We start from the raw sequence: 16,541 nt of genomic DNA on the forward strand, positions 1-16,541 counted from the left end.
TATAGTCCTTCCATAAAAATGAAATAATTAAAAGGCAATTAAATGCAAATATAGTGTTCTGTGTTTCAAATTAGCACCCAAAGTAATGAATGAGCATTTGATCTTTGCTCTGTACCAACAGGATGAATCAACAAATGAATCAACAAATTGCAAAACAGGAAATCTAAATTTCCGTCAGTTGAGGAACAGGGGGACAGCTTATTTAGAATAGTGGAATATTTTCCAAACATCAATTTAGAATCAAATAGGCTACAAATTAAGAGAAAAACCAAAGTAGTGGCTTAAAGAAGTAAAAGATTTTCTGAGATGTCAAAAAATCCAGAAGCTGACAGTCAAGGGTTCTTGCAGGTGTCAACGGAGACATCACGGAACCAGGCTCCCTCAGTTACCTTCTACTGCGTTTAATCTCATGGCCACAAAATAGCTACAGCAACTCCAGCCATCACGTTCTCATTCTAGGCAGAAAGAATAGTTTTGGCAAGTGTAAAATGCCAAAGTTTTTTTCTCACAATGTTTTACCATTCTTATTTAAGAATTCTGTGTGTCTCATTGGCCAAAACCATTTTATACGGTCAACCCCTAGCAGCAGGGGAGAATGAAAATTTTATTTTAAATGTTGGTAAAGAGGAGTAAATGAATTTGGAACAGTGGTTGAAAATGAACTAACTCACAATATTTGTCACGTATGCTTCTGACCAACAAATAGACAGTTCTTTATGGATATAACACGTGTTTCCTCAGACCACACAGGTTTTGAAGCAAGAATATGAGTCACAGTAAGTCACCCTGAGTGTTTGTTTCTTTGACTCTTCCCTTTCCTCATGGTCTTCCAGACCTACAGAAACCTTCATCGTGCCTCCTAAATATTTCTGGAAGTCCCCAGAGGATGTCTTTTGAGTACTCATAAACTCAGTTCTGATAGATACTATATGTGCCCGTATTTTCTTTCTGCCTGAACTGGCTTCATACGGTAATCAGAGTGGAGGCATCGATATATCTAAAAGCCACTGTTAACGCTACTGTATTGTTTCCTGTTGCTGCTGTCGTAGGCGAGACTATCCTGTAAAAAAAAGCCACTCTCTGCAGAAGCTGTCTCACTGCACTCAAATCCATAACCCGTCTAATGGAAATTAGAGTTACTGAAGTCCTTGTGGTGAAGTCATACTGTAGACGTGGTCTGTATCACCTCTCAGCTTTGAGTTCCATGGGTCATATCTTCCTCCTTTGTGCTCTCCATTCCTAGGAGAATTTGATTGGAAAAGTCCTTTTCATTTCTATTGTGTTCTACTCCATAGAGCTCAAGCAAAATGGCTTACTGCTGGGAAAAGGACCCTACCTGAGATGTGCTATATTCAAATTTACCCTCCCTTCAGTTATTGGGATATTTTCATCAGGCCAACCTCATATGTTTTGCATTTTATTTGTGGATGACTTTTTAAAAATCTTATGGAGTTCTTATGCAAGCTTTGCATAGATACTTGACACCCTCTGATTTATTTAAATCAATGGATAAATTCGGTTTAGGCTGCCAAGCTGGCATTACTAGACCAGAGGTAATATTACTAGACAAAAGGTAATACATGCTAATTTCAGTATATCTGTCTTCATCTTAACCCTATCCACAGCCATCCCCACCTATTCATATTTCAGGTTGTCAGAATTCAAACTGATCTTACTATCCATATGTCAGGTTGTCAAAATTCAAACTGGTTTTATTATTCAAATTCCAGGTTTTATGCACACTTGCATTTACATACCAGCTCTCCACTTCTTATGTTAAATCAATATATTTATCCTCTTGAAAGTATGAGCCTGACATACAGGATATTCACTTACAGAGAATGTCATAGTTTACTTTTTTAGACCTGTTTATGCCACTCTACATGGAGAAGAAAATTGATGGGATACTTAGATAGAAAACCCTCTTCAAGCCCGTCTAGCGAGGTCTCACTAGGGGATATTTCAATGGGAAAATATTTCTTTGTTACTCCTCCTATGCCCAAACCTGGATTTGAAGTCCCAGAAGGAATTCTGATTGGGGTGGGAAAAAATCTGCTAGTGTTGTGGAACCCAAACCAGGAGTTCATATGGAAGAAGAAGGAAGGTAGAAGCCAGAGCACCATCATACCTCATGCCACCCGCAGGATACCGATGAAGCAACCTGTGGCGATCAATGCTGGAAATGAATGCCTTAGAGTTAGTGTTTAATGGATGCGTGAGAATCTAAATTGAAGTTAAAAATATGTACGATGAGCAAACTGAATGGAAGTAGAAAAATGGTCGTTATGAACACAACATTCAAAAGTGCCCCATCTCTGTGCGTGAATGGGATTTTCAGCTTTCTGGGAACAAGGGAAGCTACTTGAGAAGAATTTGTGTCTGGAATAACAACAAACGAGATAATACTTTTTCAAAATTACCCTACCAATAAATACTGCTGAACAAACTGTCTAATTTCTGTATGCAGTTACCTCCAGAAACATCGGAGAATCTATGGGAACTGGTATACGATGCCAATATTGAGTTTTGTGAGCACATGGGTTTTGAGACAGCCTCTTAAAGAGCCCTTTCAAAATCAGCAGAGCCTTGAAATAGTGCAAGACATGCTCTAGCCCTTACAATTTGACTTTAGTATTGGATTGTTGGGATCCATTCAATACTGAGTTCCCAAGCCTGGGTTAAAGACTTTGCTAGGTCAAGAGCTACACCTTTGCCCCTTTTCCACCTGAGGTAAATGATTTCCTCCAAGAAATTACTTTCCTTTTTGAGCGAGTAACTTTCTGAAAGGCTGAGAGAAACTGGTACTTTAACATAGATAATTTGCCTCAGATGGATCATGCTATTTATTTCCAGAAGACAGTTTAATTTTTTTTCCTTCACTCTGATGATTGGGTCAAATCCTTATTAATAAAATGTGTGCTACTGGAAAGGAAAGACACCTTTGTTACTTAACCCATGTGCAGTCATTTATATTTGGCATGCATAAATGTCATGAAGAACAGGGAAAAATATAATTCATGAGCAAAATGCATTTTATGCTACTGTCCCCTTGCCAAATTAAGTATTATAGTTGGAAATTTAGGGTGGAGGCTCACTTTGGAAAAAAAGAATCAGATTGTCTGGGGATTTTACTTTCATCACCAAAGGGATTTTATGTGTTTGGATGGACCATCAATTCCTGATTTGGTGGTAGACAATACTCTTACCTCACACAGATCCTGCAGAATTCTAATATGGCTTGGTTAAAATTTCTTCTTTGACTAGAATTTTTTTTTCATATTTTTTTTCAATATTCCCTTTGAGGCAGTCAAAATAGGATGGATAAATACATTGTCTACCCTGAAACAAAGTTTGCTTGAACTTACCTAGATGATGATGTCTTCATGAGCTTGCTTTGCCTTTCCAAATCTGTTTTCAAAACATTCGTTAATCTCCAGATTTTAAAACATAGAGGAATGTTACAACAGTGCATTTTTCACGTGATGTAAAAACTGCTTGGAATTAATTTGTCATCAGCTTTGCTCTAAGGAAGGTGTCGCTTCAGCCTTAATCATTTAGGAGCTGAACTGATCATTGCTACCTACAACCCTGTTGAAAAGTCAAAGTTTGACTTAGTTCAAAAGTCAAAAGTAAAAAAAAAAAAAAAAAAAAAAAAAAAAAACTTTGTATAATTTTTTTTTTCGCTGGATGTATTACATGGTTAAATTTATGCTTTTTAATTTGGAAAACAAACTTACTTTTAACCACTTTCATTTCCTAACAAGTTTAAAATACACATAGGAGCAGTAGCACTCCTTCACCTGATGCTTCAGCATTCAAGGTACTGAGGTTACTTGCTCACACAATGATGTAAAGTTGATGAGTAATAAAGACACCTGATTTTGTTTTTGCTCCTGTGTCCCATGATGACAAAATTTGAGACAGGTCAACAAGAAATATTTACTAGATCTAGCGGTTGTTATTATATTTAAATTGATAGTTTCTAATAATGATATTTTGTATCTGTCATAAGGAATTTTCTGTGAGAAATATTAGGAATGAAAGTATTTTCTCCACTATTCACATGTGTTCTTCAGATGTTCACAGACTATTCTTCCTTTTATAGGCTCTGTATAAGGATAAAATATGGTGGAAAGTCAACCAATTAATCATTGCTATTTTATGCTGTATAAATTACCCTTCATTTTCACTTACCTTTGTGTTCAAGGTCAAAGCCACCCCCACGAAAACTCCCAAACTACACACCAAAAAAAAAAATCAAATGAAAATAAAGCATTGCAAGAACATGAAATTTGTGTTGAAAACATCTGGCTGACTATCTATTTTCCCAGGCTATGCTTGGCACTCATTATTCATATAAATTGTGAGAAAGTTTTGGTGTCTGAATGTACCTCTAGCCCCTGTGATGTGCATATGTGATTTTTGCCCAAGTAGTCATCACCACAATCCTGTATAAGAAAACTAAATTTGAATTTGCTGTGAGTCAGCTTCATCTTTTAAATCAAATATGATGATTATACCTGCTTTAATTATCTTAGGTCTTCTTATGAGGATAAGATGAGATTTTTTGAAAAGTACATGTGTGAGGAAAACTTAAAAATACCAACACTTTAGCAAATTTTTATGCTTGGCATGCAAATCATATCTGATTTGCTTGGCAACAGAATGCGATCATGTTTTTACCATCAGAACTCTCATTGTCATGGGTAATGTAATCCAAATATTTTAGTTCCCAGTGAAAGAGTCAGGAATAAATAAGACAAACACTGCATGCTAATTCTGGCCATGGAGCCTGAATATAACAGGGATTTGAATGAGGAAATCTGGTTTGATGTCAAGCATAATAAAATAAAGACGTGTTTGTTGATGGGCAAAAGGAAGAGATGGGTTGAGAATGTGCTGTGCTCCCTGCTGAGAGAGTCGTTTGACTTTGGACAAAATAATAGTCAGCTTCAGTTTCTCTTTGGATTCATTATTGCTCCTGGACTCTCTCTAATTTGAACCTTGTAGGGGTCATCTGTGCCTCTGTCATCTCAAATACTCTCCACTTCAATGAATCATACTTCACACTGCCAGGATGACCACCCAGAAAGGCCTGTTTATGTAGGACTTGGCTGCTACAGAGTTCATCTTAAGTCCTGAACAGCTGAGTTGGGAGCTCCACAATGGTCTCCTGTTTGTTTCTGGGCAGGGCTGGAGATAAGATCATCTATACAGCCTAACAACCATCTGTAAGTTAATCTGTTGGAATTCTCGTCTTATCCCTGCATATATTGGGCTGTGCTATAGTGGGCATACTTTTTCTAAAATGCTGTCTTGGTCTGAAATAAAGAATATGTCAGGAAAGTCAGTGTCATTTTATATAGAAACAAGGAAGTTGAGATTAAGAGGATGCAGAAATAAGCCATCAGCCGATGTACACCTTGTCTCCTTTCTTCTATTCCTTCAATATGATTGTATAATGTTACCATTTTAACCACTAAAATATTAGAAGACCAAGATGGGCACTTTTGGCTAAATCAATAATAACTGTACTTTGAGACTTGAGCAAAATTGTGGAAGATTTCACAATGGATAAAACAGATGATTAAATATCCTTTCAATGAAATGCAAGAGCCTTTGGAGATTATGTGGAGCTATGGTGATGTGTGCCTTCATCTTTAACTAGGCTTTTTTCCAGCTCTATAGAGGTAGAAGTGAACTCGTAGAAATTTGGTAGGAATGGAAATAGTTTCTGTTGCTAAAAATGCAAATTATGTCCCTTGGATTATAATCGATAATGTACCTCCACTAAATCTCCCAAGCTTCACAACCAAAAAACCAAACCAAAACGAAAGAAACCGTCATAAGGACCTGAAATTTGTGTTGAAAGCAACTGACTGATATTACATTAGGTAGCCAACGTGTCTTGTTATAACTGGTGGCTCTGAAAATTTGCATTTTGAATATATCTAATAAATTAAAACTCTAGCTAGGAAGTTTTAGAAAATGACTACAATATAGTAAATTTATTTGTATGCTGTGAGAAAAGTAGACAAATGAGAAACCCATATAGCTCATGCCTTTTCTGGATTCAGATAGAGATCAGTAAATGTTTTTCAATTATAATCATATGGTTATTTCCAGAGCAAATCTAGAAGGATTGTTTGCAATCACCACTGTAATTCATAAGTAAAGATTTAAATGGAAAATTTTGTGTGTTTTGTGTGGGGGTGTGTCCTCTGAAGAGTTTATGCTACTCACTACAATGTATACTTTGGCTCATCTGATTGTTCCTGGCTCAGGAATATAGACGCTATCATTGTCTTGAGACCCTTGAGCTTACATTCAGCCAGATTTCTTTATCTCCTTCCAATATCAGCCTCAATCTAATTATCTTTCTCTTTCTAAATTTTCCTTGGTGTCCTCTTTTCAGGCTGACTTGCCTGTCCAGAGAAGAGGGTTTTTCTTTATTGTGGTAAAATATACATAATATGAAATTTACCATTTTAACTATTCTTAAGTGACATTAGCTACATTCACCTTGAAGTAGAACCATCACCATCATTCGTCTCCAGATCTTTGTCATCATTCCAAATAGAGACTCTGTATCCATTAAATAATAACACCGTATTCCCTCCTTCTCCATGGGTTGGGTAACCCCAATTCCACTTTATCTCTATGAATTTTACCTCAAATGTAAAATCAGACAATATTTGACCTTTGTCTCTCTGCTTTATTTCACTTAGCTTAATGTCTTGAGGATGTTGTAGCATATGTCAGAATTTTATTTCTTTCTGTGGCTGAATAATATCCTATATACAACATTTTGTTTATCCATCCAATGATAAATATTTGGGCTGTTTCCACCTTTTGCCTGTTATGAACAATGCTGCTGTGAACATGGATGTACAAATATCTGTTCGAATCTTTGCTTTCAATTCTTTCTGGAATATATCCAGAAGTGAATTGCTGGATCATATGATGAGTTGATGTTGAAATTTGAAAAGAAATTTTTAAGGAATTGTTTAAGGAAGCACTGAGATTGAAAACAATTTGAAGGAGGAGCAGCCTACAGGTGAATGTATTATTTAGTGACATTAAAAATTATGTAAATTTACTGTTTTCCTAATGGTTGCACTTCATCCATATTATGTCAGTGCTTGATATGCATCGTTTGACTCTAGGCCAATCCACCACTGCCTTCATTACAGCATTAGAGTCAAAAACCATTGTCTCACTGGTTTTCACCTCTAATTAACTTCATTTCTGAACGTGCTTTGAAATAATTTTTCCATTCTGAGGGAAAGAAGCCAAAACAAAAAAAGTTCAGCAAAACACACGAAGTTTCCCACATGTGAGGATTTGTTTGCTGCTTTTGTCTATCACAACATTCTCTCTAACAATCTCGTTCACAATTGTGAACTACTCAGGGTTCTCCAGAGAAACAGAATCAATAGGGTGAGTATGTGTGTGTGGGGAGAGAGAGACACAGAGAGAGAGAGAGAGAGAGAGAGAGAGAGAGAAAGCGGGAGATAAATTTATCTTAAGGATTAGTTCACATATTTGTGGGGCTGGCAAGTCCCATATTTGCAGGATAGGACATCAGGTTGGAGACCCAAGGGGAAGTTGATGTTGCATTTGAGTCCAGAGGCGGTCTACAGGCAGAAATCCCTCTTCCTCAGGGAGGTTAAGTCTTTTTCTTAAGACCCTCAACTAATCGGATGAGGCCCACCCATGTAATGGAGGATAATGTGCTTTACTTAAAGTCTGATTTAAATGTTAATCTCATCTAAAGAATACCTTCACAGCAACATCCACAGTGAGTTTGACCAAATGTTTTGGTACTGTGGTGTAGCCAAGTTTCACATAAAATTAACCATCACAATAATGCACTTCTTAAAAAAAGAGAAGTGGAGGGGTGTTGTACAAAGCTTAAATTTTGTAACCTCATTTGGTTTGGGTTATTATTGGCTAACTTCTCATTTATCTTAGTTGTTAAGCAGATTTCAGTCTACTCATAAATTATTTTTGTGTGTTTCCAATTTTTTTAGCATAAATTTTGCCTTGACAGTTGGATTACATTTTCCTTAAGCTTGGGTCAAGATTTATTTGGTAATATCCTACCTATTACCAATACCATCTATCATAGCACTCAGAGGGAAGTCAGTGTTTACCAATCACCAAGTAAATACTTCGGCAGTATCTGAAGCCTCAATTTAGAGCTAACTTCCTTCCTGGCATCACCAGCACCGTCCTTTGTAGCCATCAGGTTTTTATGGAATCTTTATTACTTATAGTTATCTCCATTTTGTCTGAAGTCCAAAATGTTTTAATGGGTCATTCCTTTACCTTTTTTTCCCATAATTTCCCTGAACTAAAACTCTGTCCTAAGCTTCCTTCTACCTCTAAGATTTTGTTCCAATTTCTGCCATACTTGGAGGAATGCCATTCTCAGCCTATCCCAATCCCACCCATTGTTTAGATCATAGCTTAAATTCCTTTTCCTGCACAGATTTCTCAAGCATCCTGGTCTACAGTACTCTGTGTTTAATCTATTGCCTGTTTTATCTGTAACTCGTCATGTTGTTAGGAAAGCATGTAATGCCACATCTTGTTGTTCAGTAATTTTATATGGGAAGTTGACTTCCCAAAGGTAAATGTAAATGTACAGACATACACTCTTTTATTTGTCTCACCTTTCCCTCAAAAGTAAATCAAAAGCTCCATATAGGCCAAGTACAGTGGCTTACAACTGTAATCCCAGCACTTTGGGAGGCTGAGATTGGGGGATAGCCTGAGTCTAGAATTCAAGACCAACCTGGACAAAATGGTGAAACCCCGTCTCTACAAAAAAAAAAAAAAAAAAAAAAAAAGTCAGGCATGTGTGCACCTGTAGTCCTAGCTACTTGGGAGGCCGAGGCAGGAGGATAGTTTGAGCCTGAAAGGTTGAGGATGCAGTGAGCCGAAAGCATGCCAAAGCATGCCAGTCTTGGCAGCAGAGTGAGACCCTGTCAAGACAAAAAACAAACAAATAAACAAAACAAAACAAAAAGCCCTTTCTAGAGAGATAATGAATAAACATTTAAAAAAAGTGAATTAATGAAAACATACTGGGATCTTGTTCAGTAGAAGGTCTGTCCCATGTGTTTCTGAACTTTACCTTGAGTTTGTAGTCAATGTATACGTGTTAGGTAAGTGTTTTTGACTTTATGTTTATGTGTGACTTGGAAACAATATTACCTCATTTGAATTACTGGCATATGAATGATGTCAAAACCTTATCTTTTGAGCATTTTTTCTACTTAAATTCAGAGCTGTTTCATCTGAACACTGTGTTTACCAAGCTGAAAAGTCTCATGTTCTCTTGGATAATCTCCAGCCAGAGTTATCTATAAATGATACTTTAGGGACTTTCTTTACAAACTGAATTTGTTTTTCTTTGCACAATGCAAATAAATAAAACCATAAATTAAAGTACACGAAAAAACATTTGAGCCAGTTATTTCTTCAGCTAGCTCACATGCAGCTGTTAAAATCTGTATCGACCATTAGTTTCTGTTCACAGTCCCATTATTAATATTTTGTAGAACTTTTCTTTAGCCATTTCTCATTTTCAAGCTGGTCTCCTGTTACTGAGAGTACATTGCAGCGTTTGCCATTTTGTTTGGGATTGGGACAGTGATACAGTACTTCAACATTGCTTTCATTTCCCAGTATGTCAAACAACATATAAATGTCAAGTATTTTTAGTCTCTGCATCATCATCGTTAACAGGATACCAGACTCCCAACGTGCATTCCATATCCAGCGTACAAAATCACAGTGAGTCATTTCACTAGGGGATAAAAGAGCTTTCCACCCAAATGCTGTTACAATTTTCATACTTCAAACGGTATGTTAGAGTCTTAAAGCATTTGTAGTCATAGCAACTGGTTTTTAAATTTTGCATATAATCATTTTAATGATTAGGTATTTGATCTAAAATATAAGGAAAAGTTAATACATGTATGCAAGATAAATAGGCAGGCTTTTAAAATTACTGAAACCTCTACATTTTCTAGAAGAGAATTTATTATTGTTTGATGAAGTGAAAACATTCAAGCTGTGAGTGGGACAGTTCCCACTTAGCTCCACTAGAGGTCTCAATTGATATTGTGTGTATGTGTGTGTGTCTGTGTGTGTGTGTGAGAGAGTATATATTTGTGTGTGTGTGTATATATGTGTGTGTATTGTGTATATCTATGTTTCTGTGTATATATACATACATATGTATATATGTACATCCATAAATGTGTATGTACATACATACATATGTATATTTGTGTATGTACATATATATGTATATGTGTGTGTAGATACATACATATACACACACAAATACATATATATACACACAAATATATTTTTTCAGAGAAAGCTAAAATATTGCACTGCTCTTGTGGACGATCTGATAGCAATATTGCCAAAAGGAACAACCACCGTAGGAATAACAATACATTTAAAAAATCATTATAAATCAAAACAAGCTCTAGTACCTTTCTTTTTCCAAAGTTTAAAACTTTATTGTACATTTCCCTTTAAAACAAGTACCATCATTTAAAAACACCTTTTAAAAACTCCCAATACTTTTTATACACACAAACAAATATAAATAACAAATGTTTCTTTGTATAAAAAAAAATGGGAAATTTATTTGGGGTCATTTCTTGTAAACTTTTTTTAAACCACCTATAAGCTTGCTCTTTATTATAGCCATAATTTTATATATGTGTAATAAAATAACATAATAAAAATTATATGGTCATAATTGTTATTTTTAGAAGCTCTGACTTTCTATCATTAAACTTATTGATCAAAAGTGTATGCTACTTATTTTCTAATTTATTCTGAAATGTGAACCAAGGAAAGGGGAACATGAAATTTTTGCTTCAAGAGCCTAGACAGTATAAGTAGTGTGTAGAACCTTGGTCATCTAGGATAGCCATCACCCCATCAAAAAACTCTTATTAATTATAATAAAAAAAGTCTCCAAAAGCATTTTCATGAAGTTGGGAATTAGTTACATTTAATAGAAACATATATATGAATATATATATTTTTATATAGTTTCTATTTTTAATATAAAATAGAAAAAATATAAAATTATATTTTAATAATTTTATTTAATGTTATGGTAAAATATAATTATATACTAAATAATTATAAATTAATATAATTATATAATTAATAATGTAATTATGTTATATAATATAGTAATACAAAATTATGTAATTTTGTATTACATATAATTACATGATTATGTATTCTATATTGTATAATTATATGTCAAAATTAAATTATATAAAAATTTATTATTTTATTGTATATTACTATATATACTCACTATAACATATAAATAACATAATGCATATTTTTAATATGTAGTAATATAATAATATATAAATATACATATATACATTATAAATAGCATATATTATATGTTTATATATAAATGTATTGTTATATATTATAAATGATATATCATTATATACTTATATTTAAGTGCATATAAGTATATATAATTCTATATAAAATACTATATATTATTGTGTATATTATGTAATGGATATATGTATTTTATATAAAATAGAGAAAATATATACATTATAAATAATTATATATTTATATAAAATAGATATTTATGTCTATTATATATACTATTTTACATGTAAAATATGTTTATATGTATCTATAATTTTTTCCTCTTAATTCAGTGCTTCAGGAAAACAGGTTTTTTTTTACTTTATGATGGAATGTACCCCTCACATTACTTGTTGCTTGTTATTTTTGGAATACTGTCCAGGACATAATTAACCCTAGCTTGCCTAAGCTTTTGTTGCAGCTGATAAACCTGTCAGCTTCTAGAAGCTTCCGAAGGCCAACTGAACTCAGATCCGTTCTTTTTACCAAGATACCTTCTAAAGTAACTGAGTCGTGTGTCCCTAAATCAGAGCGGGGTTGAGAGCACTGAATCATCCAGAAGACGACTATAGTCAGCCTTGTGCTCCGGATATTAACATCTCAGTAGCATGTTTATTTACCCCGTGTGCCAGAAGTTTTATATATAATATCTCATTCAGTTTAGAGTAATCTTTTAAGGTAGCTCCTCATTTGTATAAAAGATGAACCAGAAATGCAAAAAGGTAATTTGCCAGTTCCCAGAGAAATTTATAAGTACAGACATGTCAACTTCAGTAGCAGCAAGGGCATAAATTTCCCTCCACAGCTACTTGAGCCATGGTAACTAGTAAATGCTTAAGCCATGGTTGTTCTTTGCAGAAAGCCCAGATGTTTGTCAATGAGTAAAACTTTTATTGAGTTTCTACTATGTCTAGACTACAATTCTAGGAGCTCGACAGGAGGGAGAGCTATAAAAGAAAAAGATGTGGCTTTATTATTAAGAATCATAAAACCCACTTATAGAGACACAGCACAAGAGTATAAAATCCGGGTGAACACTTTTATAGGAAATGTGTGTCTGCTGGAGGCCTTAGCACATGAAAATTATAGAGTTCAAAGTGAAAGCCTTCAAGTGATTCTCTGCTAAATAAAGGCAATTTAAATCAAATATATTTCTTTTTTTAGTAAACAATTAAAATGACAGTATAATGGGGGGAATTTGAAAAAAAAATAATGTTTTAAAGGAAATTGCCTTGGCTATCATGGTGTGATATCCGCCTTTGTGTGCATCTCTGTAACTTAAAGTCCGATACCAGGATATAATGAATTACACATGGCTTTTGGCTTGTTGAATTTGTGTTATTTGGCCATAAAATTAAAATAACTCAATTATCTTACCTTGTTGAAGAAATAACAGACCTAGAAATATTAAATGACTTGCTCAAGGTCATATACTTGGTTTATAAAAGATCCCGGACTTCAAACTTAAAGACTGTAAGCAGAAAGGATTGAAGAAATGTTTGCCCATTCATTTTTAATGTGCTAAAGTATAGCATGAAAGCATAGCAAGGGCTTCATGCTGGGAAACTGAAATGGCAGACAGAGCAAACAAAGACTCATTGTCTCATTATGAGCTAAGATTTTGAGGAGATTGTGGGTGTACTATGAAGAGCTTAAGGAGCACTAGTTGGGGAGGGGAGAAGTATGACTTTATGCATAGATTTAAGGGACTCTGGGCTTTTTGGGGCTTTAATCAGACATACGATAGTTATCATAAACTATAATTATTATAAGTTACACCCGTTTCCTCCTAGCACAGGTACAGTGATATGCGTGTATGTTACGCATTCTCTCAGTACACTCTCTCTGCCTGTATAGTTATATTCATTTAGTAGAACCAAAAATGCATCTTATGGCAAATTTTAATTTCAAGTTGAAATACACCAGTCAGTATGGAGAGTGTTGTCCAGAAATGCAAATGGTTCTTTGAAGGAAAGTACAATCAAACATGGCAGAGACAGTCTTATGTAACAAATAACAAGGCTGATGCCAAAGTTCTTTGCCAACAGAACAAAGTATGTACACCATTAAGCACTTTGCTGTCTTCATATGATAATCTAAACCGTTACATAAATATCTACCACTGTGTTAGGATTAGGAGTGCTTACTATATATCAGATACTAGTTTAAACACTTTGCATGTATTATGAGTGGGATAATTGTACCAACTGAAAGAAGTACATACTGTTTTCATCATTCCCATTTTATAGATGGAAAATCAAGGTAAGGCAAATTAAGAGTAAGGCAAGGAAATGGAAGAGCTGGGATTCGAATCCAAGCAGCCTGATTCGAATTATCCATGTTCAGTAGCTATGTCAACAACATTTCAATATGACTGAATCTTTTTCAAGAGAGAAACCAAAACCCACATTCGAAAGCACTCTGTCCCTTTTAAGGCTGTCATTTCGGAAGTACATACACCTTTCCTAAGAATGCTGTCATACCTTAAATATTTCTGAAATGGATACCTTGGAATTAACGTCAGAGCCTGCAGCTCATTCTTCGACTATCTCCTGTGGTGGCAAATCTCTCTTTGAAGGAGGATTTTGTTTCAGATGCCACCAAAGTCCCTTGCAGCCAAATACCATGACTAAGGTGGGTCTCTAATCTGGGTGATGCCATTTTTGGTCAAAAAAGTGAAACACGCCTAGGAGGCAATGGGACAGATTGTTTCTCTAAATTGGCTCTGAGGACAGTTCCAAGGAGGAGTTCCAGAGCCATTGGAGCAACTGCCTGCTCTGGGTTCATGACTTGCAGTCCAAAGTGATTCGACTTGGGGTGAGGGGGTGGTCAATTTAGATATTCAAATCTGGACATGTTTCTCTTCAAAGGTCATATTCCTTGCCTCTGTAACTTGGATTTAATTTTTTAAAATTTATAAATCCAAATAGTCAATAATTTCTGTAGACAACTTTTTGGAAAATTAAGTTGACCTACCTAGTTGAGTGAACAGGGATGAAGCTAGCAAAACAGGAGGCATCCATCTGCGTCTTTACTTTTTGCTCCCTGCTGGGAGGGTTTCCTGTCCACCCAGCATTACCTGGTGGTATTACCTACACATGCCACTCATCAGTATGTGTGGCTGAGCAAGAATGGATCACATGGACCAGACGTTTTTGTCCCTATTATTTCTTCGCCAATATCTGGAACACATCTCCTGCCTATTTTCATTACTTTCAACTCAAAATATCATGTTATGTCCCTACTACTTCCTTGACCCCTTGACCTGAAGTGATACCTTGCTTCTGTACTCCTGAGCTCATGTTATTCATGCAATCCATTGGACTCACTTTGTTGTATTGTTAATTATTTTTTCTTTTGTGTACATTTTATTTCTCCAGCTATACTATAAGACTAGAGGCAAGTTTTTTTCTATCCATTTTATCTTCCTTTCTTTCCATCCTCTTTCCCTTCTCTCTTCCTTCCTTTCTGCATCCTTCCTTTCTCTCTTTTTTTTTTTTCCTATGGGCTCTTATTCAGGCCTTAGGACAGTTCCCTATACAAACTAGTAGCCCAGTGATATTTACTGATTCTTACTCATTCTTGTTATATCAATGGAATGAATAATCTAATTCCCCACTCTGCATATTTATCTTTCTTATTATAATTTTCTTAAGAAAATGTTGTTTTCCTTCCTTTGCTTCTGCTTTTCTTTTTTTCTTGACATATACTACTTGAAGGGTTGTATTTCAAAAAAAGGCAGCCTTAGCTAAACATCTTTTTTTATTTGTTCAAAGTGATAGAGGGCAAGTATACTGCTAAAATTGATTCTATCTTCTTTGCAAGGGATGTTTTGGTTAAAGATATGCTATTAAAGTATAATTGATTCCTCTTGCTACATAAAACCTTTGGGGTCTACAATTTGATTCTTCAGAAGTCTTTGTCAAAATATTGCTTAAAAGTAAGCATTTGTTTTAGTAAGCATTTGTTTTACCAGTATTCATTTCTTATATTTTGGGGGTTCAAAATATAATTAAGTGTAATATCCAGCAATCTAAAGCAACTTTACTTTTATTGATGCTCCATAATCAACAAACATTCACATTTATTCACATTTTAGATTGTACCTTTTTGTGTGTGGTTATTGATAAAGTCAGGTCTGATAAAAAGAACTAATGATATGGTCCCACAGTTTGTGGGTAGGAAAATTGCTCAGAAAAGTGTTCAGTTCTCTAATTTTGCACTGTTAATAATACCTTCTTTTTCACTTGTAAAATGATGCTCTTTCCTTTCTCCCAGTCATGCTAAGAACTGCATTTTACTGCTTCAAACGTGCCTGCAATTTCTAGGAGAGTCCCAAGTGAGGTTTCTTAGAAATGTTTACAAATGTAGAGGAACAAAAGCTTTTCTAAGTATTTAGCTCTGTTTACATTTTAATCTTTTAAATGGCTCACATGCATATGGATGTTAAAAAAAAAAATACAACACTATGATGACCTTAGGTGGATAACCCATGTCCTTTGTTTTAAGAAAAGAAAAGAAACTAGAGAGCAAAGATAAATAGGATATTCTGCATTTTGTTAGCAATCTTGTACAGTTGTATATTACATTTGAAGGCCAAATTTAAGTTATGCTGAAAGTCTATAAGAGAATATTCTGTTATCACTACTGTCAAAGGAAGTCATTGGGGCATTTTAATTAGAAAACCACAAGGTTTAACTAATATCTAACTTCTAAAAGAAATTGACTTTGTATTATAGAGCATATTCCAGAGTATCCTGTAGTTTGATAACTAGATATCATCATCTATGTGGGTCTTTAAGAGCAAACGATCCTGTCCATAGGCTTGGGTTAGCCTTTGAGAATATGTATCCTTATTGTTTCAAATGAAGGTCTCCAGCCAACTTCCATTTATTTGGAATTAGTTTATCAAACCAAAAGATGATGTACACCCCTGCTTTTCTTTTCTTTCCCCGAAGTATCCTTTGGAATTAGGTTAGTTTTTATTATTACCTCTGGCATACTCTGGGAAGAGAAGAGATAAAGCCAAGCCTGTTGATTCTACTCCTGTTAATAACATTGGTGAAACCACTGAAGGTGAAAGGTTCTGGAACATTCAG

At 34.9% G+C, this 16,541-nt stretch overlaps 1 long non-coding RNA gene across 2 annotated transcripts; it reads right to left on the minus strand.

Moving 5' to 3' along the window:
- Positions 1-252: 252 nt before the first annotated feature.
- LOC139362598 (uncharacterized) lies at positions 253-12,976 on the minus strand. Of its 2 annotated transcripts, none has more exons than XR_011621767.1 (5): positions 12,820-12,976; positions 8,873-8,990; positions 3,366-3,588; positions 2,129-2,176; positions 253-455 (listed from the first exon to the last, which is right to left on the minus strand). It is a non-coding gene; the product is annotated as an uncharacterized lncRNA (long non-coding RNA). The 2 variants fall into 2 exon arrangements; XR_011621766.1 differs by lacking the exon at positions 253-455 and adding an exon at positions 1,010-1,239.
- Between the last annotated feature and the right edge of the window lie 3,565 nt (positions 12,977-16,541).

This window comes from Macaca nemestrina, chromosome 4 (assembly GCF_043159975.1).
Source record: "Macaca nemestrina isolate mMacNem1 chromosome 4, mMacNem.hap1, whole genome shotgun sequence".
Classification (NCBI taxonomy): domain Eukaryota; kingdom Metazoa; phylum Chordata; class Mammalia; order Primates; family Cercopithecidae; genus Macaca; species Macaca nemestrina.